This window comes from Wyeomyia smithii, chromosome 3 (assembly GCF_029784165.1).
Source record: "Wyeomyia smithii strain HCP4-BCI-WySm-NY-G18 chromosome 3, ASM2978416v1, whole genome shotgun sequence".
Classification (NCBI taxonomy): Eukaryota; Metazoa; Arthropoda; class Insecta; order Diptera; family Culicidae; genus Wyeomyia; species Wyeomyia smithii.
In genome coordinates, this window is record NC_073696.1 from 111,566,820 (window position 1) to 111,582,805 (window position 15,986).

Genomic DNA, 15,986 nt, shown 5'->3' on the forward strand with positions numbered 1-15,986 from the left:
CTTCGGCGTGACGGCAAGAATGACAATGGTCTCGGTTGTGCATTGTAGTTTACGTTTGTTGATTTTTTCTGACACATTTAATTATCATCTTAAAAATGATTCAAACTTATATGTTGATCAAATTCAAATTAAGTACTGTTTCCTATGAAATTTGTATACTATCAGTCTACATCTCATTTAAGTAAAAATCTGAGAATATATATAATTTTCCTAGCACTAAACAAGCGAAAAGTTGAGTTGAAATTCAAAAGTTGAGTGAAATATGTCATCCTTCGCAAGATTAAGAATCTTTTGCATTTCGAATTCGCTTTTGAATTTGAGATTGACTAATGTAAAATTCAGTACGTTATATTAGCAGTCATCTTGATTGTTGCGAATCCCTGTGAAAACAAAGAACATGAAACTATAGATCATTCAAAAATAAAAAAAAAGGAATTGAATTCCCAATGCTTAGAACAATACAGGTACAGGATCTGTATATTGACCATCACCTCACGATAAAATGCACCACTATGAGCTGATAACAATGTGCCTCTCATGAATGGAAGCGTTACAGCGTTTCGTTCGTATCATAGTGGGGTGGTGGACCTTGTTATTACCCTGAAGAAACAAAAAAGAAGCCACCTACAAATTTAATTCGATGATATGACTTCATCGTTTCATCGCATTAGAAGAAACGTTAATGTCTGTTTTTTTTTCTAATTTTTCCTTTCGTTTTTTTTTTCTTCTGGTGTTAAAACAGAACTCTCTACCCTGAGAGTAGCTCCGTTTGTCGCGTGTACTTTGTTTCCTGCGACCACCGGGATCTGGCCGGCAGAGCTGATGATGTGCCAAAGAGACTATCATAATATGTGGATGATGGCTTAGCGCTCTTGATGCCGATTTGCCATTGGATCGTGCTCGAGAGATAGTTTACTGAGCAACTTTTATGAGTGTCGAGCTGAGCGAACGGCCGATACCGGATGATGATGGGATGTTTTATCCCGTCCTTGTTGACGTCGTCTTCATCTACGGAGCATGAAACGACGATCGAGATCGGGTGGCATTTATATCTCGTTTCTCGATCGAGGGCTGCCGCACTGCTGTTCAGAAAAACAGTGATATATTTTACGTTTGATTGCAATACGTGGGCTTTGATGGCTTGATTCCTTTGTCCAGCCGCGAGTGATTCCGATGGAAAATCAGAGTGAGATATGACAGATAAATATTGGAAATATGTAACATTTCGGGCATCATCATAACACAGCACACCAATCATTTGGCACTCCCAAGAAGGATGACCACCGTGAAATAATTGGCTAGGAATTTCGAGAAGAGGTTTGTATGATTTTAAATTGATTTTTTATTTAAAATGGAATAACTTAGCTGAGCGTGAAATTGTAAGAAATAATTACATGGTTTGTCGACACGTGAAGCTATGCATCGACAATAAAATCGTTAGCATATTATATATCTATGTTTATTTGGCTGATTGAAGCTCTTATCGATTGCCTATTTTCCATGACAATTATTAAAACCATTGCTGATACTCACGACTTCGTCAGATGTTCCTCTTACGTCATTTGAGCCTACAAAATACCTCTACTAATACTTACATGGTTTCTCACTAACTAACAAAACTATTTCCTGAAAAAACGGGGCACAAAATGAAGATGTTTTTGCAAATTATTGAAATAATAATTGGAAAAGGTTGTGTGAATTATAGCGTACATTTTTTTTTGAAGCATTACGGCCCAGAGTGGAGAAAAACAGTTTCAGATCGAGTTGTAAGTAACTAATACAGTGCCGTTTCAATTTTATCACGGACGAAAAAAACACTTTCCGGTGAATCTAGCGATGCTGCGGATTCAAGAAAATGATGGAGGTTAGTATTTTTTGTTGAATAGCATTGAAATCTAGCAAAAAATAGTGATTTATATCATCTCATCAAATCCACAGTTTCGTTGGATTCACGGGAAAATATTTTTTTGACCGTGATAAAATCGAAACAACACTGTAATGCTTTGTAAAAAATAAACACAAAGAAGAAATCTTTGAGCAAGAAATAACAATAAACATAAGTTTCTATAACAAAAACTCATATTTTGAAGTGCAAGTTTATATACAAATAAAAAACAACAAAAAAATCAGCAAAAGTAAGCATTAGTTTAGTTAGATTCCTTTTTAGGAGAGCTGCGTAGCCGCAAGGTAACAAAGTCCGCTTTGTCAAGCGAATGGTCATGGGTTTGAATCTTAGTAGAATCAGGCCATTCGATGTCAGAAAAAGACTTTAAACATGGGTTTATTCTTAGGCTCCTCCACCACCCAAGTAACACACAGAACATGTTAGAAAAGAATTCACAATGACAGTAGTCATATAAGAGTTACTATAAGCGCAATTGCAAACTTTTGTTGTTATATTTTAGGTACTCGAGATGTATTTTGCAGCTTCAGTCTTACAAGTTGGCTTGCTTTCATGAAGTTATATAATACTTCTGCATACAGCACCAGTACTTGTTTACATATTTCGTTTTCGCATCAACACAAATATTTGGAAACGGTTCATTGAAATATCACGAATAAAGGTTTATTTACAAGAAATATTAACTCCCCCCCTCCCCCTTGTCACAAGCAGTCACAACTTCCTTGACCCCCCCTCCTTAATTACGTCACGTTTTTAAAACCCCCCCACCCCTTGGAAATAATGATGAAAAATCGAGAAATTTGTAAGGAATGCATTTTTTCTTAATGAGAACGATTTTACTGAAAGAAAAACTGAAACTAAAAGTAAAAGAAGATTATAGAAGATAACTAGAAAAGGATGCTGTTGATGGAAACGCATATCGACGACATAGAAAGCCGAGACAGTAACTGCAGCATCATTGCTGATTTTTGAAAGACCATCAATATTTAGTTCCTCTTCTTCAATCAAGTCGCAATCCAAAACTTCCCCACATGTTACAAAAGCCAAGCATTTTTATTTACGTTTTGTCACAATTTTTGTATTGATTGTATTGAGAGACACTAAAAATTAATGAAATTGCGCTGTCATTCATAAACGAACATGCACGGTAAAACAGAATTAACGAACATTATGCTTTTTAACGTGAAAAAAAAAATTGTCATATATTTTATCTAAAGGAAATCCTAAGCAAAAAAAAAGGGATCGTAAAACTATAAATGAATAGGCGGGGGCCTAGCGGGGTTGGTAACGTCTCCGCCAACCACGCTCGACGCCTGGGGTGACATTGCGCATTTCGCTTCGAGTAACTCGAATCGAGAGAAATCAAACTCGTTTCGAGGTGGCGTTAGTATTGCGTATTATTTTCGACACCCCAATTTTATTGCAGTCTATTTCGAGCAAACATTGACTCGAAAATAAATGTCAGATTTGTCTAGGGGCTTGACAACTTTGTTTTCATGACAAATATTTCGGTAATATTTTACGATATCGGCTGATAAATTTTGATATTTATCGTTTATCCGACACATTGACATCACACTGACGCTTAATAATGCAACAATAAATACTTTGTAATAGCTAATATTGGAAATATTCCACCATATATCAAAAGTGTCTTGCCCCTAGAGATTGGTATTTTTCACGTTTATAATAAGATGTGTCCTTAAAGCAAAATATTAATCTTTGAATGTTTTTCTACGATTCTTCTAGTGACGAAAATGGTTATAGGAATATACAAAGACGTAAACAATAAGATATGAGTATTTGGCTTACATTAAAATGAAACAAAGTTAGTTATTTTCTGATGCAAAAGAATTTTTTTTCCATGGTTTCGTCAACGTTTCAAGATAAGGCGGGGAGCACTCAAACCTATTTTAAGTACAATATTTCCCTCCAAACTGCACTAGTACAATTCCTGCTCCGTTAAAGTTAGCCCCTACTTTGAATCTCCTCGCTAGTGCACCCTACCAAATTAATGTTTTTTCCGCTCCACAAATGTTTAGTGAAATTATTTATGTTTTAGTCAACAAACTTAGGTACAAACGAATGTCTTCAACCTATCGACCATTTTTTATCACTTTCGAGCTAAAAAATGCTCGATCAAACCATTACGTAATGCCAGTTTTGCTCGAAGATCAACTGCAATAATACGCCATCTACTCGTTCCGAGCTCGAATCGAAATCGGCAATGTCAAATGTGGTCGAAACGAACAGAAATCAGTCGAAACGAAATGCGCAATGCCACCCCAGGGTTCGAATCCCAACGCCGACATAGGTGTCGATGGTTGTGAGGTGGCGTGATCCACTCACAACCAACTCAACTAGTCTAGATTCAATTCTAGCCGACACCGGGAGATTTTATGAGGCGAAAAATCTCTGGGATCACGCCTTCCATCGCATGAGGAAGTAAAGCCGTTGGCGCCGGGCCGTTAATCAACGGGTTGTAAGTTAGGGTCCTGAGTGGAGCCGCTTCCCCGGGCGTCGGTGATTGGCACAACAAAAGTGGCGGAACTAGACCGATGGAAAATAAGCGAGAATAAAAAAACTAAAAGTTGAACTCTGTGGTTAGGTATGTGACTTTTTTTTTTTTGAGTTTAAATGTGATGTCACACTCAAGATAACCCCCCCTCCCCCATAAGTCACAAAATGTCACAATAATTGAAACCCCCTCCCCCACTGAATGCGTGACATCATTAATGGATGGTCCCTAATAGGGGACAGCTACATTTTTGCATGAAAATATAGCGTGTGACATCTTTTTATTCAGGATTTTTCATCAAGAATCTTAGTAGAGAGTTATTTCAAAATACTATCTGCATTGGTTATATACGGAATAACCTGGATACCCACTAATTGGAGAAAAACGAGACTCTCGAGAGTGATCTTCATACCAAAGGCAGGGAAGCGCAACAAAACACTTCATGCCAAAGGCTGGGATGCGCGACAAAACACTTCCAAAAACCTTCAGACCATTCAGCTGAAATGCACATGTTGAATATGTCATTGGTAAGGCTACAAGTGCTCTTCGGGCGTGCAGCAAAGCCATAGGCAGGAATTGTGATCTATTGGATGTACCAGACAATAAAAAGATTAAAAATAAACTATGCCTCGCTAGTATCGAGGTCCAAGAATAAGCTTGGCAGAATGCAAAGGCTAATTTGTAATGCAACTACTGGAGCAATGCATATTGCTCCATCAAAAGCCTTAGATGCAATTCTGCATCTGTTACCACTCTATCAGGAAGAACCACTAGAGGCGGAAAAAAGTACATTGAAACTAATACGCCACAAAGAAGTATCTGAGGGAGATCTGAGAGGCCAGTTAGCAATCCTTGAAGATTTTCAGCTAAGCAAACCTATACTAGATAACGAAGATTGGATGGAAACTAAACCAAACTTTGAATTTGGAAACAAGGAGGCCCGAATACTCGACAAGGCTCTGTCGTTTTCTACACAGACGGCTCAAAAATGAACCATTCAACAGGAGCTGGTATTAATGGTCCAGGAATAAGTATTTCGGTTTACAGTGTTCCAGACTGAAACATTCGCAATTTTTAAATGTGCACAATTCTGTTTGGCTAGGAAGTATAAGCATCTCCGATAGCCAAGCAGCACTTAACGAATAAGATAAGTGTGATTTGTGAAAGTTTAGAATATGGGTTTTACTGCTAATTGCGATCTTGTGCTTTGATTTTCCGATATTTCTAGCTTTTGAGCAGATGTTTTGAATACTACATCCTTATTATGACTAGTTGGGCAGTTTTTTTTAACAAATTCAAGACTATATTTTGGCAAATATGGATGGTTGCATTTTTTTAAATCCTCAAGGCTTTGTATGTATGTAACTTTGCGAATTTTTCTATTAAATAGGTTACTATTACATGGAGAAAAAAGAGAGAATCGACGTGAAACGCGAAACGCACGTTTGCGTCGATGGGCGAGCCTAGATTTGCGATTCATAACAAAAAAGATACTCATCGTTCGCCTTCGTAACGAGTTAACTTCGCGCGCAACATTGTTCGATTTGGTCACTTACCATGGTGACCTATACCTTTCCTTTTCGTCGCAGTCGTGGAAATGCAAAGGTAAACTCGGTCTCCGACAACAACGATTGTTACACTTCCTTCCTTACAACATCCATCCTAACCCTAACGATCGTAAGGACGTGTCCGGCGCCGTTATCGATCTATACAAAGCGGTACACTCATTCTGTGCCGAACACGCATCAGCATCGGTTGTGTTCCAAAATCGCTCCGATAAATTTCAATACGTGTGTGCAAGTGGTGGCATTTTTTGACCGGTCCCGGTGTCTTTTGTCTAGATTGCTGTGTCGCAAGGTCAAGCGCCTTTGTGTTACTGTGTCGCTTTGTAGCTGCCTGCTGTCGAACGATTTGGTGGTGAGTGCAGTGTACTCCTGTGGACGTTTATCCAACACGAAGGAGAGAAGGAAAGGAAGGTACGTGCTTCTTGTCTGTCCCATCGGCGCGCTAGTTTTAGCGCGATGGATGTAGATCCCCCACCTCCCGCACCTCCATCCTCGAATCCCCTCGACCCTGTCCCTCCTGCCCCCTCTCCTTATATTAATTCCTCAGCTCCCCCACGTGTCAGATTGTATCCAGATGGATCGACTCTTCCGGTGGCAGTTTACCTCAGGCCTAAGGCGGGGCCGAAATCGAAATCTTTAAACATTCTACAGATTTCGAAAGACCTGACGTCAAACTTTAAAGCTATGACTGAAATTTTAAAAATCAGGCCGAACAAGCTCCGTGTCGTGGTCAATGACCTTAAAGAGGCCAACGATATAGCTTGCTCCGAGCTCTTAACACGGGAATACCGTGTCTATGTACCCGCTAGAGATGTGGAGATCGACGGTGTCGTGACCGATTCGAGTTTTTTCGTGGAGTGTATATTGAAAAGTGCTAAAGGGTGCTTCAAGAACAGCACATGTCCCGATGCGAAGGTGCTCGTCAGACTCGTTTCGAGTTACGTTCGCCGGGTCTGCACTACCAAGCCACATCTCGATCCACCGGGTTCGTCTCCCTGTGAGGCTCTACGTGCCCCGCGTCATGAACTGCCTGAATTGCAAGCAGTTAGGCCACACAGCCGCCTACTGCTGCAATAAGGCACATTGTGGCAAGTGTGGGGAGTCTCATGCGGAAGATTCTTGCAGTGTTAACGCTGAAAAGTGTATTCACTGCGGGGAAAATCTGCATGAGCTCTCGACATGTGCGGTGTACATGCAGCGCAGGGATAAAATGAAACGGTCTCTCAAAGAGCGTTCAAAGCGTTCCTACGCTGACATGCTGAAGAAGACCGTTACCACTTCTCCCGTTACTTCGAACCCCTTCGATCTGTTGTCCTCTGATGAAACCGATTCTGACGATTCACCAGCGGGAACATCCTATGCCAATCCTGGGGAGTCTAGAAAGAGGAAAAATATTTCCTCTCCTAAACTTCCCAGAAAAGGTCCTAAGATTTCCCAAAGTGAAATGAATGGTACAAACAAACCTAAAAGTGCAGCGGAAAAACCGAAGCAAACTCCTCCTGGGCTTGCAAATTTAAAGTCCCAGAAGGAGTTCCCAGCAATTCCTGGAACATCTTAAACCCCAGTTGTTCCTTTTGCACATCCAGTGGAAAAATCAAATGCTGGACTGGTGAAATTTTCTGACATTGTGAACTGGATTTTTGAAACTTTCAATGTACCCGATCCAATTAAAATTTTTCTTACAGCATTCCTCCCAACAGTTAGAACATTTTTGAAGCAGTTGACTGCTCAATGGCCCCTCCTTGCAGCGATCGTATCCTTCGATGCCTAATTCATCTGCTAATCTGAAGGATTCTATCTCTGTCTTACAGTGGAATTGTAGAAGTATTTTACCAAAACTTGATTCGTTGAAAGTTTTGATAAATAAAAACAAATGCGATGCATTTTCCCTTTGTGAAACTTGGCTTACTTCAAATATTGATCTCAACTTCCATGATTTTAATATTATTCGCCTTGATCGAGACACCCCATATGGAGGAGTACTTTTAGGAATTAAACAGTGCTATTCTTTCTGATCACAACTCTTATAGGCCGATTGCAATGCTATCCTGTATCCGGAAATTGATGGAAAAAATGATACTCCGTCGTTTAGACCACTGGGTCGAATCAAATGGTCTACTATCAGATACTCAATTTGGCTTCCGCCGTGCCAAAGGGACGAATGATTGTCTTGCGTTGCTTTCAACAGATATTCAGTTGGCGTATGCTCGCAAAGAACAAATGGCGTCTGCGTTCTTGGACATTAAGGGGGCTTTTGATTCCGTTTCTATTGACATTCTTTCGGGTAAACTTCACCGACAAGGATTTTCTCCAATTTTGAACAATTTTTTGCACAATTTGTTGTCCGAAAAGCATATGCATTTTACGCACGGCGATTTGGCAACTTTTCGCATTTGCTACATGGGTCTTCCCCAGGGCTCATGTTTAAGCCCCCTTCTTTACAACTTTTATGTAAATGACATCGACGAATGTCTGGCAAATTCATGCACGATAAGACAACTTGCAGACGACAGCGTAATCTCTGTCACAGGAGCCAAAGCTGCCGATTTGCAAGGACCATTGCAAGATACCTTGGACAATTTGTCTGCTTGGGCTTTACAGCTAGGTATCGAATTCTCTCCGGAGAAGACTGAGATAGTAGTTTTTTCTAGGAAGCATGAACCTGCTCAGCTTCAAACACAATTAATGGGTAAAACGATTTCTCAGGTTCTGGTACACAAATATCTTGGTGTCTGGTTCGACTCTAAAGGCACCTGGGGTTGTCACGTGAGGTATCTGATGAAAAAATGGCAACAAAGAGTGAATTTTTTTCGTACAATAACCGGACAATGGTGGGGAGCCCATCCAGGAGACCTTATAAGACTTTACCAAACAACGATATTGTCTGTTATTGAATACGGGTGTTTCTGCTTCCGCTCCGCAGCAAACACACATTTGATCAAACTGGAACGAATACAATATCGTTGTTTGCGTATCGCCTTAGGTTGCATGCAGTCGACCCATACGATGAGTTTGGAGGTCTTAGCTGGGGTACTACCATTGAAAAACCGCTTCTGGAGCCTGTCTTCTCGTATTCTTATCAAATGTGAGGTCTTGAACCGTCCCGTGATTGAAAATTTTGAAAGGTTACTTCCATGATTTTAATATTATTCGCCTTGATCGAGACACCCCATATGGAGGAGTACTTTTAGGGATTAAACAGTGCTATTCTTTCTATCGTATTAACCTCCCCTCGATTCCAGGCATCGAAGTTGTCGCATGTCAAATGACAATACAAGGTAAAGAGCTTTGTATTGCCTCAATATATATTCCTCCCAGAGCACAGATTGGGCAACGGCTGCTCTTTGATTTAATAGAACTTCTTCCCTCGCCACGTTTGATTTTGGGAGACTTCAACTCTCATGGTGTGGCTTGGGGTTCCCCTTACAATGATAACCGCTCCTCTTTAATCTATAACCTTTGCGATGACTTCGACATGACTATTTTAAACAACGGTGAAATGACACGTATCCCGAAACCTCCAGCGCGCCCAAGCGCTTTGGACCTATCCTTATGTTCGACGTCGCTACGGTTGGATTGCACATGGAAGGTAATCCTCGGTCCTCACGGTAGCGACCATTTGCCTATTCTTATTTCAATTACTAACGGATCAACTCGCATGCGACCAATTGACATTCCGTATGACCCCACACGGAATGTCGATTGGAAGTTATACGAGGAAATGATTTCAGAAGCGGTCGAGTCGATTCAACATCATCCACCACTTGAAGAATACAACCTCCTCGCGGGCTTGATTCTCGATGCCGCGTTGCAAGCCCAAACGAAGAAATATCCCGGCGTAACGATCAAAGAACGGCCTCCAACTCCGTGGTGGGACAAAGAGTGCTCCGATGTCTACACGCAAAGATCCGACGCGTTTTTGGCCTTCCAGAAGGGAGGTATACCTGGCGACTATATACGGTATTCGGAGCTTGATACCAAGCTTAAAAGCTTGGCTAAAGCAAAGAAACGTGGATATTGGCGTAGGTTCGTGAACGAGACGTCGAGGGAGGCATCGATGAGCACTCTTTGGAACACAGCCCGAAGAATGCGGAATCGCGTAACGGTCAACGAAAGCGAGGAGTCTTCAAGTCGGTGGATATTTGATTTTGCCAGGAAAGTATGTCCGGACTCTGTTCCTGAGCAAAATATTGTTCGCGATGCGTCTCCGGGCCACGAGGCGATAGAATCACCTTTTACGATGGCAGAATTTTCAGTTGCCCTCCTGTCTTGTAACAATAAGGCGCCTGGGTTAGATAGAATCAAATTCAACTTGTTGAAGAATCTACCCGGCAATGCCAAGAGGCGCTTGTTGAACTTGTTCAATAAGTTCCTGGAGCAAAACATTGTACCGCAGGATTGGAGGCAAGTGAAGGTGATCGCCATCCAAAAACCAGGGAAACCAGCTTCTGATCACAACTCTTATAGGCCGATTGCAATGCTATCCTGTATCCGGAAATTGATGGAAAAAATGATACTCCGTCGTTTAGACCACTGGGTCGAATCAAATGGTCTACTATCAGATACTCAATTTGGCTTCCGCCGTGCCAAAGGGACGAATGATTGTCTTGCGTTGCTTTCAACAGATATTCAGCTGGCGTATGCTCGCAAAGAACAAATGGCGTCTGCGTTCTTGGACATTAAGGGGGCTTTTGATTCCGTTTCTATTGACATTCTTTCGGGTAAACTTCACCGACAAGGATTTTCTCCAATTTTGAACAATTTTTTGCACAATTTGTTGTCCGAAAAGCATATGCATTTTACGCACGGCGATTTGGCAACTTTTCGCATTAGCTACATGGGTCTTCCCCAGGGCTCATGTTTAAGCCCCCTTCTTTACAACTTTTATGTAAATGACATCGACGAATGTCTGGCAAATTCATGCACGATAAGACAACTTGCAGGCGACAGCGTAATCTCTGTTACAGGAGCCAAAGCTGCCGATTTGCAAGGACCATTGCAAGATACCTTGGACAATTTGTCTGCTTGGGCTTTACAGCTAGGTATCGAATTCTCTCCGGAGAAGACTGAGATAGTAGTTTTTTCTAGGAAGCATGAACCTGCTCAGCTTCAAACACAATTAATGGGTAAAACGATTTCTCAGGTTCTGGTACACAAATATCTTGGTGTCTGGTTCGACTCTAAAGGCACCTGGGGTTGTCACGTGAGGTATCTGATGAAAAAATGGCAAAAAAGAGTGAATTTTTGTCGTACAATAACCGGACAATGGTGGGGAGCCCATCCAGGAGACCTTATAAGGCTTTACCAAACAACGATATTGTCTGTTATTGAGTACGGGTGTTTCTGCTTCCGCTCCGCAGCAAACACACATTTGATCAAACTGGAGCGAATACAATATCGTTGTTTGCGTATCGCCTTGGGTTGCATGCAATCGACCCATACGATGAGTTTGGAGGTCTTAGCTGGGGTACTACCATTGAAAAACCGCTTCTGGAGCCTGTCTTCTCGTATTCTTATCAAATGTGAGGTCTTGAACCGTCCCGTGATTGAAAATTTTGAAAGGTTAATCGAACTCAATTCTCAAACCCGTTTTATGACATTGTATTTCAATCACATGTCCCAAAATATTAACCCTTCTTCAAATATTCCAAATCGTGTCAACTTATTAAATACTTCTGATTCTACTGTGTTTTTCGATACATCCATGACAGAAGAAACTCGTGGAATCCCGGATCATTTACGCGTGCAGCAGATCCCTAAAAAAATTTCCAATAAATATCGAAACATCAACTGCGACAATATGTACTACACTGACGGATCACTTCTTGATAGGTCCACTGGCTTCGGTATCTTCAATAACAATTTAACCGTCTGCCATAAGCTCGATAATCCTGCTTCTGTTTACGTCGCAGAATTAGCTGCAATTCAGTACACCCTAGGGATTATCGAAAAAATGCCCACGGACCATTATTTCATCTTTACGGATAGTCTCAGTTCCATTGAGGCTCTCCGATCGATGAAAGATGTTAAGCACTCTCCGTATTTTCTGGGGAAAATACGGGAACATCTGAGTGCTTTATCCGAAAAACCGTTTCAGATTACCTTAGCGTGGGTCCCTTCTCACTGCTCGATACCGGCCAATGAGAAAGCGGACTCTTTGGCTAAGGTGGGCGCAACAAACGGTGAAATTTATGAAAGACCAATTGCTTTTAATGAATTTTTCGCATTTGTACGTCAGAATACGATCATCAGTTGGCAAAATTCTTGGACCAGAGGGGAACTGGGAAGGTGGTTACATGCCATTATACCCAAGGTATCGACCAATCCGTGGTTCAAGGGGTTGGATGTAGGTCGAGATTTCATTTGCGTGATGTCTCGGCTTATGTCCAATCACTATAGATTCGATGCGCATCTCCGTCGTATTGGGCTCGGGGAAGGTGGTATCTGTGCCTGTGGTGAAGGTTATCACGACATAGAGCACGTTGTTTGGTCATGCCCTGTCCACCGTGACGTCAGGTCTAAATTAGTAGCTTCCCTTGAGGCCGGAGGTAGACGGCCAGCTGTACCTGTTCGTGATGTCTTGGCGAGCCGTGACATACCCTACATGACCCTTATATACGTTTTCCTAAAATCCATCCATGCCCCAGTCTAGTCCCGTTCCCCTCCGTCTACACCCAACAAAACGACAAGAACACGTTTGAACCTTAAGCACAGATTTTGGAATCAGCAACTGCACCCCACTCGAATTCGCCACCTGAGGCCTTCAGTGATATCTTGGCTCAGCGGCACATACCATATAGCCACTTGAACACTAGCGAACAACAACAACGAACCATAACCAGCAACTAGACCCCGCACAATACCTCCAGGACCCGAGGATACAAGCCCCTGCCCCAGCTCATGACATCGGCCATTCGAAGAGCACCAGACGACCCTTCAACAACAAAACACTGATTGAAAAATTCATGCTAGTTTTAAGTTAGACTTAATTTCAGCTCGTAGTCGGCAGCGAGGATAAAAAATTTGCTTTTAGTTTTTAAGTCACCAGATATAATTGGCGCCGTTAAACATTTAATTGTATTTGTGCCGTGTCAAATAAATGATATATGAGGAAAAAAAAGCGGTACACCCAACGCAAACGGGGAACATTTTATTACTTTAGGGCAATTTTTTATTACTTATTGTGTCTTAAGACTGCGCATTATACACAAAGAGTAATAACCGAAAAAAAAAAAACAAAAATTATGACGGCCACACGCTTGCATGTGTTTCTGCAGGAGAACATACAGCCAAGCACCGCAATACATGTGTTAGCAAGACTTCACCCGCTGCATTTGTATTGATGCAACGATCAGATTCATTTTTATCCCCTTCATCCACACATAATCAGAATCTCAACCGTCAACCTCGAATGTCTAATTAGAAACACTTTCGTTTCGTCCCTCAGTGTTTACTTGAAAAGGAAATATGTAGTACTGTCTGACCAGAGTTGCCGAAGTTGCGAATTTTGTTCTGGATGGGCACGAGTTTTGTATTTAAAAACAGGTGCAAATGAGTTTCCATGAGCCAATGAGTATGTGTTTCAGATAGCTTGCAAGAAAGCGAATGTGTTTGTTTTTCTCTAACGCAGTTTACAGATCGTGATGTCATTTCAAGACGCATTTCAAGTCTTTGAAATCATCAACGTTTGCATAAACGGGTAAATGCTGCTTGGCAGCTCTTGTCATATTTTTTCTCTACTCTGCATACAACGAGCGAACTAATACACGCACACCGGATGAATTGGAGATTGAACAAACTTGTAACATGTGCAACATATGCGACGGTGTGTGATTTTTTTTTTGACTTGAGATGGAAAGGGAGCAGTTTTCGACAGAAAAAATCTTGCATGTGGTTGAAACGACCATTATTAGACAGTCGTACTCCCGTAACACGTGCTAAATATATGACAGTATGCGTTGTTACTTGACTGGGGAAGAATTTTATTGCCTTTTAAGTAATAGATATGTTACCTTAAAGGCAATTTTGCTGTATTGCTTCTAAAGTAATAAGGAAAAGTTACTGCGTGTAGTTACTGAATTGTTGTGCACTAAAGACTAACTAATTCCAAGTAGCCATATACGTGGTTCCTTGTGCAACTTCACTCGCTCAGATCGATCACGGAGGAGCAACTACGAAATGTGCGGTCGTCAAGCTCTAGTGTTCATGTTTTGAAGCTATCCACGAATCAAGCTATTTTTCGATGTCTCCATATGAGCAGAACTGCTGATAAGCCAAACCATGTGCCAACGAATGGAACAAATATCTAGCTATATCTAGGGATTATAGAAGGTGCGGTAGAACTTTCTATGTAGGTTTTAACGACTTTGGTGTAGTATAAGGCCGAGTGTTGTCATGTAACAGTACCACTTTTCCGAGGCTTTGCTCATATAATGGTCTCTTTTCGTGTAGTGCTCGGTTTAACCGCATCAATTGAAATCGATACCATTCCCCAGTGATGGTTTCGTTCGGTTTTAACAGTTGATAATAAAAAACAGCAACCTGGCCCCACCAAATACCCAGCCTAACTTTCGTAGCATGTACATCCGTTGCTGTAATGAATCCATTTCTCGTCACGTTCTTTCACTTAGAGTAGCATGTCTGTGAAATATTTTTGACTCTCGATCGATGCACTTCAGCCGCCTTTTTTTAAATGAAAAAAATAACACTCGCAAATGACGATTATTTGAGATAAAACTAGGACACCAAGTTTCGAGATTTTCTCTTATGCCGAATCTATTAATGATAAAAATATTTCTAGCCTCGTTTGTCCTTCCAAAAAAAAAATACTGCGAAAAATCAGAAGTAAAAACGTTTTGTAATAGAAAATCATAACTTTTTTAGTTTTTAAGTTCGAATGAGTCAATGTTTAGCTAACAATCTGTTTTTCTTGTAAAACAATCAGGTCCTGAAACAGTGAGTTTGCAGTGAGTTATATTGCACAATTATTTAGGTTTTTTTTTTCTGGTACGACAAAAATACGATCTACAATTCACATAAATCTAACAAACCATTTTGGCACAGATAAAAGAATTAGTTTTTCTCTCAATTTTCTTAATAGGACAACCATCGATAGCTATTCTTTTGTAGATTTCATAGAAAAAAAAGGATATGAGCTCTTTTAGATCATTAAGGCTGATACAAATTTCGATTTTTTTTTATGTCCAGGGTTATTAAAGTTGGCAAAGGGGGTGACAAAAAATAAATAACACCGAGACGAAAAAAAGAAATATCTTTGATCAAAGTTTGTGTGCTAGTTATGACGTTTGTAACTTGCACTCAAATAAATGTTGAAAAATAACTCTTTATTATTATTATTAATTACTTCGCTTACCTTCCTACGGCACTCTCGCTGTGACGTGACTTGTATGTTGCTAAATTAAGTATTTATGCTGTCGAAAAATCAATGAAATGAACAAAACGGTTTGAACTTTTAAAATGAAAATAAAATTTGTAACGGCCTAATTGTAATTTTGTTTTGATTTTTTTGAAAAAAAAAACTGTAGGGGAGCTCAAAGCTTCAAGGTAACAAAGTCCACTTTGATGAGCGAATGGTAGTGAGTTCAAATCTTACTAGAATCAGACTACTCGGTGTAAGACAGCATGGGTTCATTCCCAGGCTCTCTCCCATCCCCCTTCTTTGACCCTTTCCTCACGCTAAAATTCCAGGAAAGAGTCAATAATACCTCTCCAGGCAGTTATAATTGCCGATACTTTGCAAGGTAACTAAACAAGGTTCGGTAAAAAGAGCAGTAGAGTTTATAAGAAATACAGACGTGTGAAGGGAAAGGTAAAAATATGAAAATCCGTCACTGACTACGGTGATAAAAAGTACCTTCCTTCCCCGTTATAATCGTTAGAGATCCAGAGGTAATATCGGTAACACTTTCTTCTTTTTTCCCTAACAACCATAAGGACATGGCCCGTGCGGTGATCCATCTTTACAAGAGCGGAATACTAA